Source organism: Thunnus thynnus, chromosome 4 (genome assembly GCF_963924715.1).
Source record: "Thunnus thynnus chromosome 4, fThuThy2.1, whole genome shotgun sequence".
Classification (NCBI taxonomy): Eukaryota; Metazoa; Chordata; class Actinopteri; order Scombriformes; family Scombridae; genus Thunnus; species Thunnus thynnus.
In genome coordinates, this window is record NC_089520.1 from 10,520,089 (window position 1) to 10,541,630 (window position 21,542).

General features: G+C 38.5%; 2 long non-coding RNA genes across 4 annotated transcripts in view; one reads left to right on the forward strand and one right to left on the reverse strand.

The window, feature by feature from the left end:
* LOC137181141 (uncharacterized) overlaps positions 1 to 4,856 on the reverse strand; it is a 113,060-nt gene extending 108,204 nt beyond the window's left edge. For all 3 annotated transcript variants that reach the window (XR_010928121.1, XR_010928123.1, XR_010928122.1), the window contains exons 1-2: positions 4,750 to 4,856; positions 3,310 to 3,472 (exon numbers count right to left, since the gene is read on the reverse strand). This is a non-coding gene — a long non-coding RNA (uncharacterized lncRNA). The remainder of the gene's footprint in view (positions 1 to 3,309; positions 3,473 to 4,749) is intronic.
* Positions 4,857 to 7,620: 2,764 nt separating this feature from the next.
* Positions 7,621 to 15,784, forward strand: LOC137181135 (uncharacterized). The gene is made up of 2 exons (XR_010928119.1): positions 7,621 to 7,881; positions 9,908 to 15,784. It is a non-coding gene; the product is annotated as an uncharacterized lncRNA (long non-coding RNA).
* The last annotated feature ends 5,758 nt before the right edge of the window (positions 15,785 to 21,542 follow it).

A 21,542-nucleotide genomic window follows, 5' to 3' on the forward strand; every position in this document is an offset into this window, starting at 1 on the left:
GATTTATGAACACAAACATTTCAAATGTTTGACATATACATCCATACATCAAAAATCATCCACACCAGTTACAATGAAATACCTTTTTTTCACATGTTATGCACATATTGACTCAGGAAAGCAAGCACATTCACAAACACATTTCTCTGAAGGAAATGATGAATTGACTGGGAGCTTAACAGTTTGTATGGAAATTCTAGTGTGTGCAACATAAACAAACTTTAAATTCTGGATAGTACAGCAAAGGATTGTTAACATATACACTTGTACTGCATATCCAAGATCTATGATCTCCTAAAGTTAACCTAACAATTTACCATATGTTGTCTGCCATCTAAATATACAGCCATCACCTGTGTTGTGAAGTACTGTATACCTGTTATCTTAAACAAAAGAGCAACAGTAAAACACAGGATGTTCCAGGCTGCTTTAAGCTGTTCAACACTGCTAACACAGTGGACATCATGATAAGCAGAAGTCTCTGGATCCATGCAAATCTAATTAACCAAAATGTGATTTATTGCAAGCAAACGGTTCTTGATATAATCTCCACCCAAGGTGATGACAAATTAAACAAGCGTGTTTTAAAATAGTCACTTGGACTTGATTTTCACTTTCTATATTGAACATGAATTAATAATGTTATATGAAGTAAATGTCAAAGAATATTAGAAAGAATAATAGAATTTAATACGGGTACAAGAAAACTCTTTCTCCTTTGATTACATGGTGTAATTATGCAAGGTTTTCAGTCATGGCCATCTACTGAGATGCAAATCAATATTTTGACTAAGGCAGAGCAGAAAATAGCCTGCAGAAACAAAGCATGTCATTTAAATTTTCATTGTGAAAAGCAAATCTGGTATTCAAAACATACCATTAGCGAAGCGCTTCAGTGAAGTCAGTGGAGTAATGGTGACTCCAGGGTTTCATGTACAGCAGACAAACCCAACAAAACACACACAATCTAAGAGTTCAATGTTGTAGCTTGCACAAAATGCAATTATACTGTATTTGAAGTTTTTAGAATTGTATTGTTGCAACTTTATGACCACTGTTACAAAGTATTTCAGATGCAGATCGGTCATATCTGATCAATACCAGATCCAGGCCAGTATCAGCAGCACTTACAATCCAGTAAACTGGATATATACATCACTGTATGTACTGTACAGAATATCCAAATAAAAAAATCCTGATTAAATAAATGATACAACAATTTTACATGCAGAATGGCAAAAAAATCCAGAATTTTAGAGTTATTATCTGGGTTCTTGACCATTATTTGGTGGTAAATGAATAGGAGAGATGTTGAGTATAGTATGAAATTTTGCCAACAAATTCAAGGCTATCTTCAGTGGAAACTTCCCTTATTTGTGAACATTTGAATGCCCGCAATTTGTATCACTAAGCCTGTGTATGCCTTCCAGTGTATTTTCATAACAGCCTGGGATGCACTGTGATTGGGTGACTTGTTTTGCTTTGTGTCTTAAAGAGCCTTGACAGGATGGGATAATTTCACAGAAGTGAACCTCATCAACTCAACATGAAGAAAAGTGCTCTTAGGTTTCTTATTCTCACAGATCTCTTCAAGGTGGCCCTCTGTTTTTTTGGGTGGAATATTTATGTCCCCATAAAAAAGACTTGGCCAGAGGCCAGACAATACTGCAGAGAGCAATACACTGATCTGGCTTCTATCCACAACCAGGAGGAAGACAAAGGGCTCTTCACAAACGCAGAAGACCAAAAGCTTGTGGATGCTTGGATTGGTCTCTACAAAGATGGCAATACTTGGAAGTGGTCAGGAGGGGAAAATGCATCCTTCTTCAACTGGTCATCATTGCACAACATGAGTGAAGACAACAAATGTGTGGTACTTAGCAAAAATGGCTGGAGGGCAAAGCAGTGTGAGAACAAATTTTGCTTCTACTGTTTTGAGAGCAGCCTGGTTTTGGTGAAGGAACAGAAGACGTGGGAGGAAGCGATGGAGCAATGTCGCCAGCAGAGCTCTAACCTGGTCAGCCTGCTCTCTGAATCTGTTCTGGTTCAAACCCTGCAGATTAGCAGGGAAGCCCAGACAGACCATGTGTGGACCGGCCTGCGCTACCTGGCTGGCAGCTGGCTGTGGATGGACGGAAATGATGTAGAGTACCAGGCCTGGAGCCGTGGGGAGACGCCGGATTGCCCCACCAGGAATCACCAGTGTGGGGTCCTCTCACTGGAGGGACAGCACTGGAAGAGTTGGGACTGTGAGGACAAACTCAACTTTGTCTGCCATAAAATTATTGAAGTATGACTTGACTTGAAACACACTGCAGGTACTGTCATGTCAGCTTAAGTGTATATGTACATATTCTTTGCAAGATAGAGAGGATTATGGTTATGAGGCTCTGCTAGTATTTGCTCCTAGATTAGAAAAGTAATGAAGGTAGTATAATGAATACATGCAGCAAAGGTTGAAATAATAATCAAATACTAATAATCTCCCTAAGCAATTAGAAAATGATTTGTGCTCAAAGCCGTGCTTAAGCTGCTACTGATATATTTATGTCTTTACAAACACACTAAGTGAAGAAACAATTGTGAGGTGATTTTAATCAAACTGTAAACCCATGTTATGCATGTTACTAGTAATTATTAAATATAAGTCACTAAATAGTTTTATTTTTGGTCATAACCTTCTTATTGTGTAGTTTTATTTCCACAAAAATATTCAATTATGATTTTATTTATGAATCCTGAGAGCAAATATTATTCATCAAAGCCAATGTGTGTTTTTACTTTAATTAAGGTGAAAAAGAAAGACTATGAATACTAAGCATCCTGCTGACTGGTTGACTCATATGATGCCTTACATTAATTATTTAGTTTAATATACTATCTGGGACTACTCTCATAAAGCATCTTTCCAGCATTTTCAAGGTAATGTTTGGAGGGTATTTGTATTAAAAGGAAAAAAAAAAAGTGTCTCTGTGATGGGAAAGATTTTTTGTTTTTTCTGTTAATGTCAGTAATGGTCCAGTGCTAACGCCAGCAAGTGTTTTGGGACAACGAGGCAATGAACTATGAGCTCCTGATGGCCACAAAGATTCGGTCACACAACACATGGTCACAAGGTCACCTGTCACTCTGGGTTTGGATACACTAGAGAGCAAGTATGTTTGTGTGAAAAGCCTGACTCTCCCTGTGTGTGTGTGGGCAGTTGATGTAGCCATAGCAAATTACCCATTGCTGTCATTCTAGCTGATGTGACCTTTTTCAACCCTTGTTGTTACCATCTGACAGCCTATACTGTAACGGTTCACTTACCAAACCCATTGTGTGTCCACTGCGCTGGAGGCCAACAGTGTCTATACAGCTGCTGTACAGCTTGCTGTAAAGCTGAGCGGGTGCAAAGGTCAGTGTGGTGTTTGCTGATAACAGCTAAGCAATGACTCCGAACAAGGTCAAATCAGTCCGATGTTGAAGATTCCTACAACAACAAATATCACAACATGTAAGATGTCAAAGCTTTATACTGTACCAACATCATATATCTCCTTTGTCACATCTCTCACTTGTTTATATTTCTTGTGCAAGTACCACTCTATTAATTTGCCTCACATATATTTTTTTTCTACACATACACACACACACATACATTGCAGGTTCAGTGCCTTGCTAAAGTACACTTTGAGATGTGGACAGAAGCAAATACCACCAACCCTATGATTAATGCCCTACCCACCACCTGAGCTACAGCCAACCCAAACTTAACAAGACATGGAAATAATCAGGTGCATCTCTCATTCAATCCCAAACTTCCCAAAATTAGCCATTCAGTAGTCAAAGAGGTATTCAGATCTTTCACCTAAGCCGGCCATTGGTGGTAATACTACTGTATAAAATACTCTATTACAAGTATATGTCCTGCATTCAAAATGTTACCCAAGTAAAAGTACAGTATTGGCAGCAACTGTAAAAGCACTCATTATACAGAATGGCCAGTTTCAGGTAGGACTCTATATTACTGGATTAATATTACTGATACATAAGTGTTAGTGTTGTAGCTGGTTAAGGTGGCGCTCATTTTGGCCACTTATTGTTAATAGTTTAACAATTTAGCCCGTAAGATGGTCATATATTTTGTATGTAAAACCTTACTCTGCAAACGAGCAAGTAGCCCACAGCTGTCAAATACTGTAGTGAAAGTAAAACAATATTTTCCCCCCTGAAAAATAGTGCAGTAGTAGTAAATATTTTAAGTACCTTATACAGTGTTTAAATAGCTATAAGTAATGTTACTTTCCACCTCCTGATGTGAGAAGAAATTAATTAACACCTAACCTTAGTTTGACTGAGTGAAAGGCAATTTGTAGAGAATCTGATAAGGAACAACAGTAAATACCGTATCTCCACCTTAGGGTGTTGAATAACAACAGGGACAATTATAAAAAAAACAGGGACTGATATATTCCCGATTTGACCCCGAGAGACCGTGCTGAACACTGCATTTAAACTGAACCCAATGGCTGTTCTGTTTTTAACATTAAGTCGAGCATACAGTAATTAGCTTTATTACTTTAAAGTGCTTTATATCGCATGAACACTGTTGCTAGGCGACTTTTAAAACAGATGTTGGCTTGGTGCCTACAGAAAAGGTGAATATTTCAGTGTTCGGTTTATTTCAACCAAACCAAAATACTTCCTGATCTGCGTTTAAAGCTTTATTAACTACACAATCCACGAGGCACCGGATCAATTACTTACTTGATGAAAGTTTGACTATGTCGGGGACACTCTGTTTTTACTTTGCATGGTCTCAGACAGGTGATACAATGCCAAAGCGTGATTACATGACGTAAGTTGCCAATTACCGTAAGGAACAGAGAAGTGGATTCGTGAGCGTTCGTGAGTCACATCAGTTACCGTAAATAACACTCAGTGAGGTAAATGGGCTTGTACATATGACGTAATACTGGTTTTATGGCTTTTATGACCAATATCAGAGTCAAAATTAGAACATACATTGTTTTAGAACAGAGTATTAAAAGTATTATGCAGCCCATTAGGCCTACTTTTAGTAGCCTATTTCTTATATTGGTGTCTGTTTATTCTCAGAAGTGTTTTTGAGTGGTTTTTTGACTTCAGGCAGCATATGGTGAGGGCCCTGTGCAGGACAGTTTGTGCCTTCTAATCAAACAGCTGGTTGGTCGTGGTTTTGGTCTTGTAAAGGGAAAAGGCAGTATTTTTAAGTCACTTACGACTCACCATTGAGTCTGCAAAAATCATATAGAATCTACATTATGAGGTATTATGAGGGGATATAGCATACCCATATAGTGTGATCATACCCAGTGATGGAAAGTAATGAAGTACATTTACTCAAGTACTGTACTAAGTAAAATTTTGAGGTACTTGTACTTTAGTGTTTCCACTTTATGCTACTTTATACTTTCACTCCACTACATTTATTTGACAGCTTAAGTTACTTTTCAGATGAAGATTTGACACAATGGATAACATAACAAGTTTTTAAAATACAACACATTGTTAAAGATGAAGCCAGTGATTTCCAACCTTTTTAGTTTTAGACGTCTTACAGAAAGCAGTGCGTAGTCAGGGTCACATTTGAGATGTCCATGAGTTGTTAACAGCTCCACCAAATAGTGATTTTTCCCTCTAAACTTCTCACATGGTTTCATTTCAATAAATGTTCAAATATTTCACCAAAAATCAAAGATTAGAGAAAAATTTCAAAAACTTAAAACAAAATTGTGTATCACAACTTTGTTTTTTCTTCTTTCCTCTCCCATTAATCATCTCACGACCCCTCAGATTTATCTGGCGAACCGTTAGGGGTCTGGCTCCAAGGTTGGGAACCACTGGACTAAAGTAGCTAATTGTATATAAAGTAGTTCAAACTAGCCCCACATCCAGCAGCTACAACAGTGACATGACGCTTACACACTATTAATAATCTAATGATGTCATATATAATAATATATCAGTCAGAGGGACCAAACCACTACTTTTACTTCAATACTTTAACTACATTTTGCTGCTGATACTTTACTTCAGTAGGATTTTTCATGCAGGACTTTTACTTGTAATGGGGTATTTTTATATTGCTGTATTGGTAAGAAAGTAAAGGATCTGAATACTTCTTCCACCCATTCGAAAAGCATTAAGCCCCCATTAACTTATTTAGAGTGTTACATTGCCATCTATTGTAAGAAAAACAGCATTGCAATATTTTTTTTTTTTGTCTTGTCACCTCATAAATTGCTGGATCACACGGACATGGACCCATACAAAAAATAGTTTTGACTCATTTTGACTTAATAAAGATACTAGACAAATAAGGCCATCTTATATAACTAATTTAATGTGGATATTATGACTACCAAAGATTACCACAGGCTAGGGCAGGACAGTATTAAAGTATTAAAAATGACTTTTTGTAGCAAAATTCCTGTTTTATTATTTGTGACTGGTATCTGATAAAACCCCACAATTTATTGCTATAAAGGACAGATGTTCCTAACCTTTTATTTTTCTGCATTTCCTTCCTTCTTATAATCATCAAGCAACAGCTTAGATTTATCTTTGGACCCTTTGGCCTATCGATGTGCTGACCCCCCAGGTTGGGACCCACTCCACTAAGTCATAACATCTATATTGCGACGTCTATGTCACTTCAGACACATTATAGCCTATCCAATATCGGAATATGGTGACCCCGAAGTACATTTAAAAAGCATAAAGCCGCCACTAACCTATTTAGAGTGTTACACCGCCATCTATTGTAAGAAAAACAGTATTACATTATTTTTTGTCTTGTCACCCCACAAATTGCTGGATATCACAACATTTGACACGTACCCTTACATCAGATAAGTAATCATTTTGACTTATTATATAAGACAAATAAGACAAATAAGCCATAAAAGTCCCTATCTTAGGATATAACGTGGATATTATGACACCCAATTATGACAGGAGGTCAGTATTAAAGTATCAAAAACAGATTTTTGTATTTGTAGGAAAAATGTCTTTAATTATTATAACCTATATTCAATAAAATCTCACAATTAATTGTTAGAAAGGACAGCTGTTCTCAACCAATTTGGCTTGTGACCCATTTAAAAAGGTGAGCGTCCAGACAAATCCAAGAGGGATTTTCCCCTCTCGGATTTGTCTTATTTGAAGGATTTGTAAAGACCAGCAGAGGCCAAATTATCCAGAATTTCACAAGAAAAAAAAAGCTAAAATTATGGATGATGATGATCAGGCGACAGCTGAGATTTATCTTCAGACCATATCTTTATCATGAACCCCCCCCCCCCCCCCCCAGATTGGGACCCACTGGCCTACACAGTGAGTCTGCAGTTCCATATAGTATTATGTGTCCTATATGGATGGTCATTGACATGCTGTGGTATACATTGTTTGTGTCCTTGTAAACAGAAATGTTTATTTAATTTTTTTCATTATTAAAAAAAAAAAAAGAATAATGAGCTCTCGGCACGACATCTGGAAGCTGCGTCAAAGGGAGGTAGTTTACGGTAAAACGGCGCCCATTACCATGTGATTTCACCGATGTTTGTAAACATGCGTCAACCACATGTGATTCTGACTATGAGGGAAGACTCTCCAGCCGCTCAGCCAACCAGCAGCCGGGGGAGTGTCAGGGGCGGGGTTCCCGTGTTGCGCTATGGAAAATCGTTAGGGGGATACACTGTGATAAACGTGCGCACCGAGATTTATAATAGCAACAATAGGACTGAAAGGGGAATCTGGAGGACTGACCATTCACAGAGAACCATGTCTGAGCGGCACCGGCCGGAGAACAGATGAGACTCCTGCTGCACTGGAGGAAAACAGGCTTGGGATAAACACGTAAGTTATTTATGTTATTATGGGTCGAGAGTGACATTTTGCTGCGTATGTTACGTAGAGAATACCACTATGTAATTCATAACCACTCCAGTGCTGGGTGAAAAGGTAATACTAAAAGCAAAAAGGCGATGTTGTAAAAGTGTAAAAACATAAGAAAGAATGAAAATAAAAGCCCTGTATACGCAGTCAAATAATCAAGCGGGGGCTCGTTGAGGAAAAGGGTCGTAAACACTTTTTAAAATCACGAGTGTTTCATCATCGACATGACAACAGGTAAATTAAACTGCGTCAGCGAGAAGCACCGACAAGCCACAATCCAGTGGGAATTTCCGCTGCGATGGTGGAAACATGCTGCGACGGCATGACAGCGTAGTTGTGCTCGGTCGGAAACTTGATTTATGTCCTTTTTAATGATAAAACGGAGATGTAAACAAAGCGTGGAATCGGCGGGGATGGCGTGTGAAGGAAGAGCTCCGAATAGGATGCTGCGCAAGAGATGGATAGTGCGTAATCCTGTTGTGGGAGAGGACGATGTTACGCAGTTCATATTGGCACGATCATTTAACACCTCGTGGCCCCGTGGTCTTTTTTCAAAAGTTATGAGAATTAACTGTCACTTTTTTATATAAAACAGATAAAGGAACTTTTAAACATGCCCACGCTAGACATATATGGCTGCTCTATTGTTTGCGTAATTTCTAAGGAAATAAAAACTTCAGCTTTAAGCGAGTAACACAATGGTGACGCAGCTTGTGTTGTGTTTCAGGTGTCAAACAACATTTGCTGCGTCACAGAGATCCCAGGATGTCCTTAATAGTAATCTGGCTTCTTAGTGCGCACTTGATATGATGAAAACAAGCTACATTTCCCAAACACAGGGGGTGCTATTGAGTATAATTCTTGGGCTGTATCATCTGCTGTAAAGGGATGTTGACATACAGGTGTCCCCCATCTCCCCTGAACACTCACAGGTTTTTACTTTTGATCTTATTGAAACAATTTTTATCTCGATCCATTAAGTATTGATGCCATAAACAAAAATAATGTGTTTAGTCGGAGTTGTTGTTTTGTATTTCTTAAAACTGGGCCATTAGAGAGCCATTTAACACATTTGTCTCCCTATGCTAGAGCTTGTAATGCACACCTGCCAGAGAACAACAGCTTACTGACGCACCTCATGCGATGACACCGTTGTTGTTGACACTGAGACCACAGGCCTCTCGTACGTTCCCAATGACTCAAGTAAAAGAGGGTGTGGTGCCTCCTGTTGCTCACCTGTCAGAGGGACAGGAGATGAAGAGCGTCCTCACCTCTCAGAGCTCGTGAGGTGAAAATGAGCCGCACAGGCAGTACCGAACTCCTTCCTGTCAGGTGGATTTGTTTGGTCAATGGGTGAATCAGCAGAAGGCCTCACGAGTTGCTAAACTACTGGCAAGGAAATGGAAAGAGAGAGAGACAGAGAGAGAGGGAGGGGAGGGAAGGGGAGCTTTAGAACTTTAATTATGTGTACTGAATAGAAACTTGACTCCCGAGGGAATGTGATTGTAGTCGTTTCGAAACAAACAGGTAAAGGTCACAGGAGGAAGCACAACCTGATCATAGAAAGAGTGTCAGGGCTGGCCTTACAGCAGAACATCCCTCATGTTTATTTGCAGTATTATGCAAATATACACCAATAATAAACTTTATGTCAGACGGTTAGGGCTGCCAAAGCTCATCAAATGTTTTTACTGACTGTGAATATCATGTCCTTTGCAGTCGTAATGTTTACCACGTCTTCCGAAGCTGACCGGTACAACAAATGACCCACTTTCACAGACAAGGAAACGTGACCTCAATAGTTATTTTGCTATTCTTTCGGGGAGGGGCACTGCCTCTCAAGTCAAACAAACAGAGGAGCCCAGTACAAGCGGGCTAAATACGAAGCGCTAGCATTCACCTAGTTTTATTCAATTTCTCTGATAAATTTCACAATGATGCCGTTACTGAGTACTAAAAAAAAACAAAACAATCTCTGCTTTTTCAGCTGGAGCAAATGCAATTCAGCAGATGTTGCCAGGCCAAAACGAGATGCAGCAAACAGGCACTGTTAAAAGACTCCAGAGGAGAGGCTATGTGAATCTACTGATGGATGTGTTTACAGTAGGGGGGGCAGCATCACCTGTAGCCCACATAAACCTTCAGAAAAAAAAAAACGGTGAGCGACCCACTGCCTTTTAAAACAGATCCCTCCTACACAGAGATTATAGAATAGGAGGTGGCACAGAGCCGAGAGATGACAGTGCTAAAATTAAACTCGGAGCACTGCTGGCCTCGCTAGATGATGATGTATTAATAGACAAGTGTAAGGCAGCATTCATTTGCAGGTATCATTAGCAGCTAGACACCTAACATGCTGCAAAGGGGACATAAAAACGCTCTACTGTAAGCTACTGTGCTGACTCCCAGAAGCAACCTCTTGTAACTGTCAGTAATGACGGCCTTGATTTTTTCTCTTTGCAGAGGTACGTGCGTACTTTCGTAAACAGTTCTTAAAGATATATGCAGAAGTGCGTAGGAGAGTGAAATAGTGAGATAGCTTGTTGTTGCTTTAGTGTTTTTGTCACTAAATTAAGGCTAATCAAATAGGGATACCAGCCAGGTTTAATCTGTCTTTCTTGAAACTTGATTTGCTTTTATGAAGACACCCCGTCAGACGTATTTCAAATCTTTATGTATTCTTTTTTATCTCTACTTATTCAACTCATAAAGTCACTTCTGCTTTGAGCAAGACATCTGATATTTCCCAACAGGCAGAGTGGGAGCCAGAAGAGTGTGACAAAGTGTAAATCAGCTCTTCCGTCTGTGGCCTTCCCATCTATTTTCACCCATCGTGCAGTAGATAGAACAAACAAAATATCGGGCTCATCTGAGCCTGTTGAGGCTCTCGTGTCCCCAAACGTTTCGCAATTTGTTGTTTAGATGGTGGCGCAATGTAGAAGGAGATCCAACTTATTACACTATCCAAATACAATCGCTCCTATTAAGACATTTTTTACAAAGTCTACGCAATAGCTTTGATTGGTCTACTCTAGTATCATGTGACTCCTTTGTAATTCCATTGAATTGATGAAAATATATTAATAACAACTTCAACTGTTGAGAGACAGGAAAGTTATGGAGGCACCCATATATATATTTACATACAGTCTATCCCAGCATATTGTTTATATATATAGTTACATATTATACGATTATATATAATGTAAACAATATAGAATTTTGAGTCAAAATATTCAGTATTTTTCCATGATTGCATAAATGTTTAGAGGTGGTTTAAAAACACATTACCTCGATGAGTTTGCCCCTCTCACTCCTGATAAATTAGGACCTCTAATCTGTAAGAGGATTAAGCACCTACCCTGTTTACACGTGCACGCATGCACACAACCCCACCCTCCCTCCACCCCCTCCCACTGTTACACACACGCACACACAATGTCACACACATACAAGCATTCAGGGTTCATTTTACGTCACCTGCTCTAATGTGACCCAACCCAGTGGCTCTCCCTGTGACACAATTTAGCCGCTAATAGTCTGCGTTGCCTGATGCATAGTGGGAGGAATTGATCTCTTTTTGTAAACCAAAGGGATATATTATATTAGCATTCTCCTAAATCAGAAAGATTTAATCATTTAATTTGTTTTAGAGTGAATCATTGTTAATGTTGGTGACTTTCCCTTAACGTTTTTTTGTTTTTTTTTGTAGCATCTGTGCCCTGTCTGCAATTTGTTGTCAGACAATGCAAACAGTTTGAAAGAGAAAGGCTTTAAAATAAACCAGTAGTTGCGTAATTCACTTTTGTTTTGGTTTTTAAAGGGGCTGATGCGCCTTTAACAAGCAATAGATGGTCAGGTGACTGGGCAGAAAAAAGTGCTCCGATGCCGAAAGCAGCCACTGCACACAATAGACAGCAAAAAGAGCTCATAGTAAGAAGAGCAGGAGAGCAAAAGAGAGGTAGATACAGAGTTCACATAGTATTCTCATAGCAGTGTTACATGGGAGGAGTCAGAATAGCAAAACAAGGAAAAGACAGATGAAAGCTGTGTTGTGGCCTTCAGACTACACTGTCTGCCTGAGTTACTCTCGAAGCTGACACGGTATTCATGTAAATACTGCAAGTGAATATTTTAAGCTTTTGTTGCCGGTCGAAGTCCACGTCTGTGCAACAATAATGGCCACCGTTTTAAGACTACATTTCAATATCAAAATATACGCAAACAGTACAGCTGCTGTTGAAGCCAAGAAACTAAACTAGCAGTGAAGAGGATTAGGGAGTGACAGACAGGGAAATTGTCCCCGAAATACACATGAAGGTTTTGGATTAGTTGCTACGTCACCTTTTCGCATCAACAGGACAACAACGTCTGAGACACTGACAAAGCAGGATAATGGCAGCCTTTTAATGCAAGACCTACAAATAGAATCCAGTGAGTTTTTCCATATTAATTGTCTCAGTATTCTGCTTTCATTTCAACAGAAAACAGACACGGTAATAGTGACAGAAAGCACTGTACTGCATGCCGCATAAGGATGGACAACATGGGTTCATAGTAATGTATCCTCACCTATTCCAGGACCTGTTTTTTCTATCTTGCACCACAGTCAAACCCATTTGGACCGGGAGCAGGACTGGATGCCTGAGGCAGACCCAAGAGAGGACACAGTATCCTATTGTGCATTGCAAAGAAGTCTACAGGGAGCTGCGGAGATCTATTTTTCCACAGTATGATTCATCGACAGTTTTTGTTGGGGTTCATCTCTGGTGCCAGTCTGCTGCTGTGTCCGAGTTTTGGCCACTTGATGCACTTCTAATGCAAAGAGATGAGATGTGTCATTCTTAGAGTTGCTGGCCATGACTCAGTGGTTCTTCTCTTTGCTCTCCGTGCCAGCAAAGAGTCTGCATCTGCAACTTTCTAAGTTTCTGGTCATTTCTCTGTCAGTCTCTCCCACTTTGGAAAGAGCTATAACTCCAGGTTTTAAGAGCGTAATAACTAACACATGGGCCTTGGAAAATATCTCAAACTTATCAATCTATAGGCTAACATATGCTACGTTTGTTGCACGTATCAGTTTTTGTATTCAGTCGAATTTAGTTTGCGCAAAGATTTCTCTTCACAGCGTGTACGATAAAACAGGTATTTTTACTGTTTCCAGTTAAATAAGCAAAAGTTGAAATGATGGTTATCAAACATTCTTTTATGTAATTTCAACACCACGCCTAACTGGAAGGCAGCGATCCAAACAAACTGCAGAGGTCAGAAATCAGACTTTTCTCTGTGAAACGGGCATGAGATGAACAGATCTGCACTTCAAAGAGTTGGAATTAATTTTCCTCTCTAAGTTCATTCAGAGCAAAAATATTTATACAAAATAAGTAGCCACATAGTATTTTCCTGTTTTATTGGGATTAGAACTTTTTTTTTTATCCAGGACTACATGCTATTACCATCCTTTTTTTTTCTCATGGCAGTCTTTTTTTGTTTTCATTTAAATAGGATTCTTGCAGATAATGGATCTATAAGGACTACAGCCTGCGTCCTCTAAAACTTGTCCATCATTACAAAGCAAAGACGCAACTATACTAAGCAGTTTCTGAAGTCACTGAGGGGAAGAGCACCTGCCAAACACTAAATTAAAATTGTATTAATTATATTCCTTTAAACAATCAAATGCACCTACTGATTGGCCACTTTTAATAATTGCATTAAGAATAATTAAGTTGGGAAAATGCATTCCACATGTTAATTAATTTCACTGCCTATTTTCATAATGTCACAGTTTATTGAGTCTCAGTAAACTGTGACACTAACATGCAAATCAACAATAAAAGGTACTTTCCGAAAGGGATGACAAGAATTTTTTTTTTTACTGCAGATGGGGGCATAGTTTCAGACCAAGGATTTTCATAAACGCATCCTCCCCAGGGAACTGGTTTCAGATGGTGTTTTAGAGTATAAAATCCTATCTAGCACCATTTGAAATCGGTGTTCTTGAGCAGGAACAGACTTCAGGGATGATGACTGCGGTCAAAGGTTTACAACTGCAGTTTGGTGGCGTTGTATGCTTCCGTTTTCCATATTTATGATACCTTCAGTCAAATGAATCAATTTAGGTATGTTAAAAAAACAAGATATACACTGATGACGGCAATATGGCTACACAGCATACGTTCCAGTGAAAAAAGGAAAAGTCTCGGATGAGTCCAGCCTCCTAACCCCCCCCCCCCCCCCCCCCTCTAACCAAGGCTGACCGTTTTCCTCTGGTGTTCAGAGTTTCCATCATGTCTAGCACCATTTGAAATCGGTTACAATGTGGAGGGACTATCAACAAAAGATTTTGTCAGCAGCTTCATGATGCACTTCCTCCTACCAGAAGATGGCAGTATTGTGCTACTATACATACCATCATCCAAGGCTGCCAAGTTATTTGGAAACCTTGCAGCAGCAAAGGCCTTACTGGATGTCCCTTATCAGGTACATGGCCAAAAAAGCTCTGGAACAAAACAGATCTTTATTCCATGGAATTGATTTCTTTGTTCTGATGTTTGCTTTTTTAAGACTTGTTTTTTTTTCTTTTGCTGTTGATGTTGATGCAAATTCCAGCCACGATAATATTTTCCTTTACTTTTCTTTCAGCAACAGATGATAAGGAGATTATTTAGTTAAATACTTCAGCAGTCCAGAGGTTATGGTATCAGCCCAGTGTAGTTGTCAAAGTTATGCAAGTTTTTTTCATAGACTTAAATATAGAAATAGTGCAAAATGTGAGATTACAGTTAAATTAACATACATTGTTCATGGCTATATGATGTAATATCTATGAATAAAGTGTTTCACTTGAGGTTGAGCAGTGTTTTGTTTATTAAGCTTAATTCATATGAAACCATTTCGGTCCTAACAATGTTACTGGAAAGTTTTATTCACACGTAACAAATAGGTTCTTTGTGATTAATATATTAATGATTAATGATGATGTTTTTGCACCCTTTAGTTATTAACCATGCCACCTCAGTCAATTTTTAAGAGTCAGAAGTCTCACATCAAGTAAGTTGTCTGAACAATTTCTAATTATAACCTGTCACTTCTCCCACACCAGAGTTCAAAAAGCAATGCTTTTGAGTTTTTGAGCTTTAAATTAAATTTAATTATAGCATGTAATCCTTTAATACACGGCTGCCTGATGCTCTCATGCTACATCACATGGAGAAAGGACAGAGAATAAGGCCCGATATTAGCCTAAAACATCAAGCCCATAAGTGTCAACCTTGTTACCCTTCACGTGTTGTATGGTTGACATTCACATTAACACAGCTGTCTTTTTGAATAACTGAGTGAAAATTCTTAATTAAAATTCATGAATGATTAACCCTCACTGTCAAGGTTAACTGGAGGTTAATAGGAGAAGTGATTATGAATCTTTGTAGTCTAGTTCTAATACATAAAGATTCATTTTAGTGTTTAGAATTGTGACTCTAGAATGAGACTAAACTTCACCGTCATATGGATATCGCTCTGATTTTAAAACCATTTTTCATGCTGCATGTTATTCATCTATTTAATATCCTTTTCAAAATTGTGTAAGCTGGATATAGGTTGGAGTTAAATAAAGGCAGATTCCAGTGTGACTAACTAGAGTTTGCTATAATTATTTGTTGTTACTGTCCTAGTTTTGTTTTGTTTGGGTTTTCCCTCTAAGCTATTCTGTTTAATTCTGCGTCTGTCTGCTTAGGTACGTGCACCTGGCCATGCAGTATTAATGCAGTCTGCTTTTGTATACCCTCGCAGTAAAGGAAATTATTGCACTGATTGAAATGTGCTTTGTTTGTAATAAATAAATGAATAAAATATAATACATCTATTGTAAGTCCATCCATATTTAAGTGTGTTTGCATTGTGTGAACAAACCACCTACAATCAACGCCAATGCCAGCCTTCATTTGTTTTATGTTTTTATGGAGACTAATTCTCTTTAATCATAGAAATATGTAGAAATGACCTAATAAAACGAGCAGTGATAGTCACTGCACCAGCCGAGTCATGCTCTGCTTCTATTTCAGTTATTTTGATTTTGCCTTTCTACTGTTAGAGCAATGACTTACAGATGGGCAGTCACACTTAAAGCCTCATTTGACACTCTTGAACCACTTTCTCACCAGTCTCCTTATAGCTTCTCAAATCCTCCTCTTATATATTGTTTTTCTTACAAGAGAGCAACAGTGCCCAAAACAGGGTTAGATGCTAAGTAGTGTCATCCACCACGGCTTTCTAATGACTCTACACTGCCTGCTGACCTTCTCAAACAGCTTGCTAAGTCAAAGCTTATAAATTGTAAAAGCTTAAAATACTGAATGGCTAGCCTTGAAATGGAGAGAAATCTCATGACCTTATTTTGATCACTGGTGTCTGCAAGCAGCCAAACTGGTGAACTGTTAAGAATATATATTTATAGTAGGGTGTGTTGCCATATCAACAGCAAAGAGGAACATAACCATTCGTAAAACACTTACATGATCTTCCACGTCAGTGAGAGTGAGTCATAGGGAGTGCCTAAATTGAGCGTGACATAAAATCATCAATTTCTAATTCCACCCAGCACTGCTCTGACTTGGCATGGCTGGTTCTCTATGATGTGGTATGTGTGACTGGTATCTGGTTTCCACACCGTTAGATTCAGACTTTCCACTTAACCTCAGCAGATGTGGGAGGAGGGCTGATAGTTTGATCATTGTATACGTGATGATTTAGAAGTACTGTAGGAATAGAAACAGGATACTTTTGATACTTTTGAGAGAAAATATAGCACATTCAATTCTCCTACAAATCAAAAGGTAAAGCATTAAAACGCACCCTTGCTCCATTCAATATACTCTGGGTTTTGTTGCCACAGCCTCGGTCTGATGTAACCATTAACTTATGGTGGCTAATGTCAACAAGTTTGAGATAAGTACTGCTGTATAGCAGATCTTAATTGGTCAGTTGGTTGACTTTTTAACCCTTCATTACTTGTGTTACTGTTACATTTGTCATTATTCTGTGTGAACAAGTGGCCATTGTTAAACAAAGTTACAAAGGCTAGCTCTGAACTGACAGCTATGGTTAGGTTAATGAAAATTAGAACCACTCTATACAGTCAAAAGTGAAATCTTGCTAATGTTGCTGATATAATCATTTTGTTCAGATCATACATGTCAGTATCAGTTGTGTGATATAAAAGCCTGCATTATAAAAGTAAAAATGAGAGTAAGCTACTCAAGTAAAACCAACAGTCCATATTGTTTAATGGGCTTACATTTAGAGCAGCGCTATTAAGAGCATGTAAACATTTACTGTGAGATCACTGCTACGCTAACGGTAAGGTATTCACACATCTGTTTCTGGTCTAATGAAGAGGCCTCAGTGGGAACCATTTATGTCTTGTTTGTCTTAAGCTTAAAGATCTCCATCCGCCCCACTGACGAGAAGGAGAAGTTCGAGAGGAGTCAAAGAGGAGTGTCAAGTCTGTTACCAACAAGTGTTTATTCCCTTTTTCATTCTTTTTTTCCCACAGCCAAGTCTGTTGTCCCATAACCACTCTCACCACACTTAGCACATTATGTGTAGGCATATAAGTGATTCAGTAAAGACACAGGAATCACAAACAAAGCTATGTTTGCCCCAGTATTGTTCCCACTCAGGCTACCTTGCTGACTCTGCAGTACTACAAAAACATTACTTATACTATCTGCGTACGTGTGTGTGTTTGTTTACCTCATGTAAAATTGCATCACTTCCTCTGTGGTGAGATCTGTGCTTGGCCATGTGTCTGGAACAGGATGAACTGGATTGTCTCACGCAGGGCTTGACGGGTAGATTTCCCACTCTACGTGCCCTAACACAGTAAAAAGATCATGGGATTGTAATGTGAATTAATTTAATGGGAGCCAGCTACACACTGTATTTAACTTAAAACTTCCTAAAAGAGAACGACAGATTAATTTTCAATTTATCCAACTCAGTGTCACTTCAAGTTAACTTCCCAATAAGTATGAGTGTATATATAGTATATGACCTTCAAACTTGTGAAAAAAGAGGTAGCAGTGTGATCGAGGACTGTCTTTATCGTATAAAACTCAAGAAAAACTTGGCGCTCTTGAAGAAAAGGGTCATCACATGGAAGGAAAAGCAAAACTTCAGGCATTCATGTGTGGAGCAGGAACAAAAACACTAGGATTAAGTTAAAAAGCCTTTATTCAAAACATGGCTACAATTAAAACTGACCATTTTTGACTTCAAAGGTCTTCAGGGTATATAACCTTCCGTACCCTGTTTTGAATAAAGGCTTTTTAACTTAATCCTAGTGTTTTTTGTTCCTGTTCCACAAGTGAGTGCCTGAAGTTTTGTTTGTCTTTCAATGATCTTTAAACTCACGATAGAGCAACAAGACATGCTAAGACACATAGCTCATGTGGGCGTCACGTAAACAACTTTAGTTTCGTCGAAACTCTGTTCAAATTAAGTTTGTATCTGCTACTGGCAAACGCTTCTATAAGGAGTAGGGTGTCTCAGTATTTACATTGCTCAATTATTTATGTGTTTTTGGCCATTACTGAAGACAATCCATGAAAAAGACACACCAAAATAATTTATAGGGAGTGTATTATGCTCACAGGCAAGCTTGAAACACGCCTAAGAGGAGAATCAAGCATTAATTACAATGTTGTGCACATTTTTTCGTGTGTGTGTTATTTTAATGATTAAAATATTTTGATTATCTGGGCCTGCGTGCTGCGGTTCCGCTCATTTTTGTCAGATAAATTCTCCAGCTCACTTGTAGCTTCATCTAGTGTTCCTGCAGCAATATCTTAGTATAGTATTTGTGAAAGAAATGATCTTCATTATATGGATATATGTTCATAAAAGAATGTTCTAATAAATGTCCTGCCATAATGATTTTATGTCTCTCTGACATTCATGGTCTCTCACAAAAGATGTTTTATGCTCTGGGTGCCAGAATATGAGATAAGGTGGTAACCTTGGATGAGTAACAAAGCTATCTTCGTTATTTACAATTAGAGGTCGCTCTGATCCTGTGTGCCAGATTGTTCCCTCCTCTCAGGTTACATGATCTGTGCTGTACTATATGAACTGACAATTTCCTTTAATCCTTTAATTTGTTGGTGAGACTGTAACTATCCATGTTTACATTGTGCCAAAGGCTTCCCTGACGTAAGATATTTGTTTTCAATAAACTTCATATATTCAAGTAAGAATCACTTGGAGCCTGTGGAGTTCTTTCATCTCTATTCTGCATCAAAGTGTTATTAGGCAGATATTGATCAAGCACAAGATTTCTCCAACAGTATTAGTATAGTAGTTTTACTGTATTACTGTACATTTAATTAATGTGTATTTGTGTGTACAAATGCTTAATGGGAAGGGTTACAATTCTTTGAATAGACGTTTTTATACAGGCTTTATATGATGGGGTTCATTTGTATATGAACAAAAAAACCAACGACAAAAAAACACCTCTATCTTGATATGTTGTTACAGCCACTTCATGGTGATTTCATTGACTATTTATACAGCGCATCACTTAAAGCATAAAAGTATCACATGTTAGATAAGTCTTGTTAACCTCTCAAAAGTTTAACATTAATGTCTTCATCATCTTTGAAAATGTGTCATGTAAGCACAGATTGAATCCCCAGATTAGTATAAAGAGACAAAGAGGAAGAACAGATATGTTTCCACGGAGTTCCTGTCCTTCCTTCACAAACAGGATTTGGACTTATGGAGGCCCAGCAGGTCTTGATTAATGTATTGCTGTTGTCATGTGGAAAATGTTTAACTCCAGTTATTTTGAGGATATCTGACAGGGATGATACAAAATTTGTAAGAACGGGTGTGGTGCTGCACACAACCGTGGAAAAACAGTGTTTGGAAAAGGAAGAGGCATGAATGCTGGTGATCTCAGAGAATGGAAAACAAGCTGAAACAGGGACGACTCCCAGCATCCCAGTTTCCTGCTATCACTAAGGTCATTTCACCTCCCATGCAGCTGTCAAATGTGACCGGGGATTTTTTAAGAATTTGTGTGAAGATTGTTGACCAATCTGTGGCACACTCCTTTCAAGTAGCTCACAATAAGAGCATGCTCAGACCTCTTCTGACTCCTCTTATGTTTTAAATGGCAAATACCAACTTCTGCCCTCTAATAGGTGATTTAGAAGAATTATTTTATACACCAGTCTATCCTGTTGCTAAACCAAGATCAGTGTGCTGCTAACTGAGATCTGAATCCAGAGGATATGATGTGATATGTATTGTCATGATTGTTTGATGTGTTTTGTGAAGTGTCATAGGTGTGACTGTATGTTTAATCTGTGTTTAAACCTCTTGAACAGAACTGCTTAAGGACGTAAAATGAATTTTAGTGTAAACTGACAAAAAAGTCGGTCCGTATCATACAACGCGACTCTGGTTGAGCTGATTCAATGAGTCAGAGTCTGGTGGGTGTGAAAAAAGGAAGTCCATTGTGACGACTGTATGGTGACTAATTACTGAGAAAGACTGTCCTGTAACCAGAAGGTCACATGATTGATCCAGCTGGCAATGTTCTATGTTTTTTGTTATTGTCAACAAATCTCATAAGAAGCCTAAAACCAACAATGTGTTAGTCTGTCTATCTCTCTATATTTTTGGACTTCACCAGCCTGTGTCTTGCCTAAAAAACTTGTTACTGTAGTTTTTAAGGATATGTTACTCAAACAGGAGTAAATTTTGTTTTTGTTGGGGAGTATTTTCAGCTGCTGATTTTTCACACTACGAATGCTACATGTTTGTAGGATCAGATCATTGTTGGTTTTGGTCTTTACATGAGATTTGTTGACATTAAAAAATACACAGAATATCATCAGGCTTATCCTTTACAAAAGAACCCCACAGACTAAGTGATGTCTCACTAATGTGAAAACAGTGAGGAACACCATAAAAGCTTCTTTTTTTTCTTTTCTGGGAGGAACTGGAGGTCGAGGAATTCAACAAATGCCATCACTGTTGTCGAGGTTTCTCTAGAAAAAATCACAACACCCTCTTCTCTGCTAACTGACTGGATAACTAAGATGAATAGCTTTGATGACGAGTGCATATCCTGCTTATAACCCGTGTTTTCCTCTTTCAAAAGATTTCACAATTTAATCAAGGCATTTTCAATCCAACCACATAAAGTCCTGTAGTTTATTATAGTTTGTAGTCTATAAGTTCTGTTGAAGTAGAGACTAGAACCCTTCTCTTTTGATCCCCAAAAGGCACAGTTCAAGCCTCTGACATGACAGCAGACCAGGGTGCAATGAATCAGCGTAACCACATTTTATTATGGGGCTTGCTGAGTCTGTGCTGCTCCACACCCCTGTTAGGATAATGGCTTGGTCCTTCCCTGCTGTCACAACTGTGAATGTATTCCTTGAGTTTCTCCTCCGAGGAACAAAAACTACTACTTTGTGAGATGTGAACAATGTTTCAACATGTGCTTTTTCTACAAGTTTCTGAATAGAGGCTTTTCCTCTTTCATCTGTGTTGTGCAGTGTAATACAACACAAAAAATTATTTTGATTTGACATTTTGTTAGTAAAATC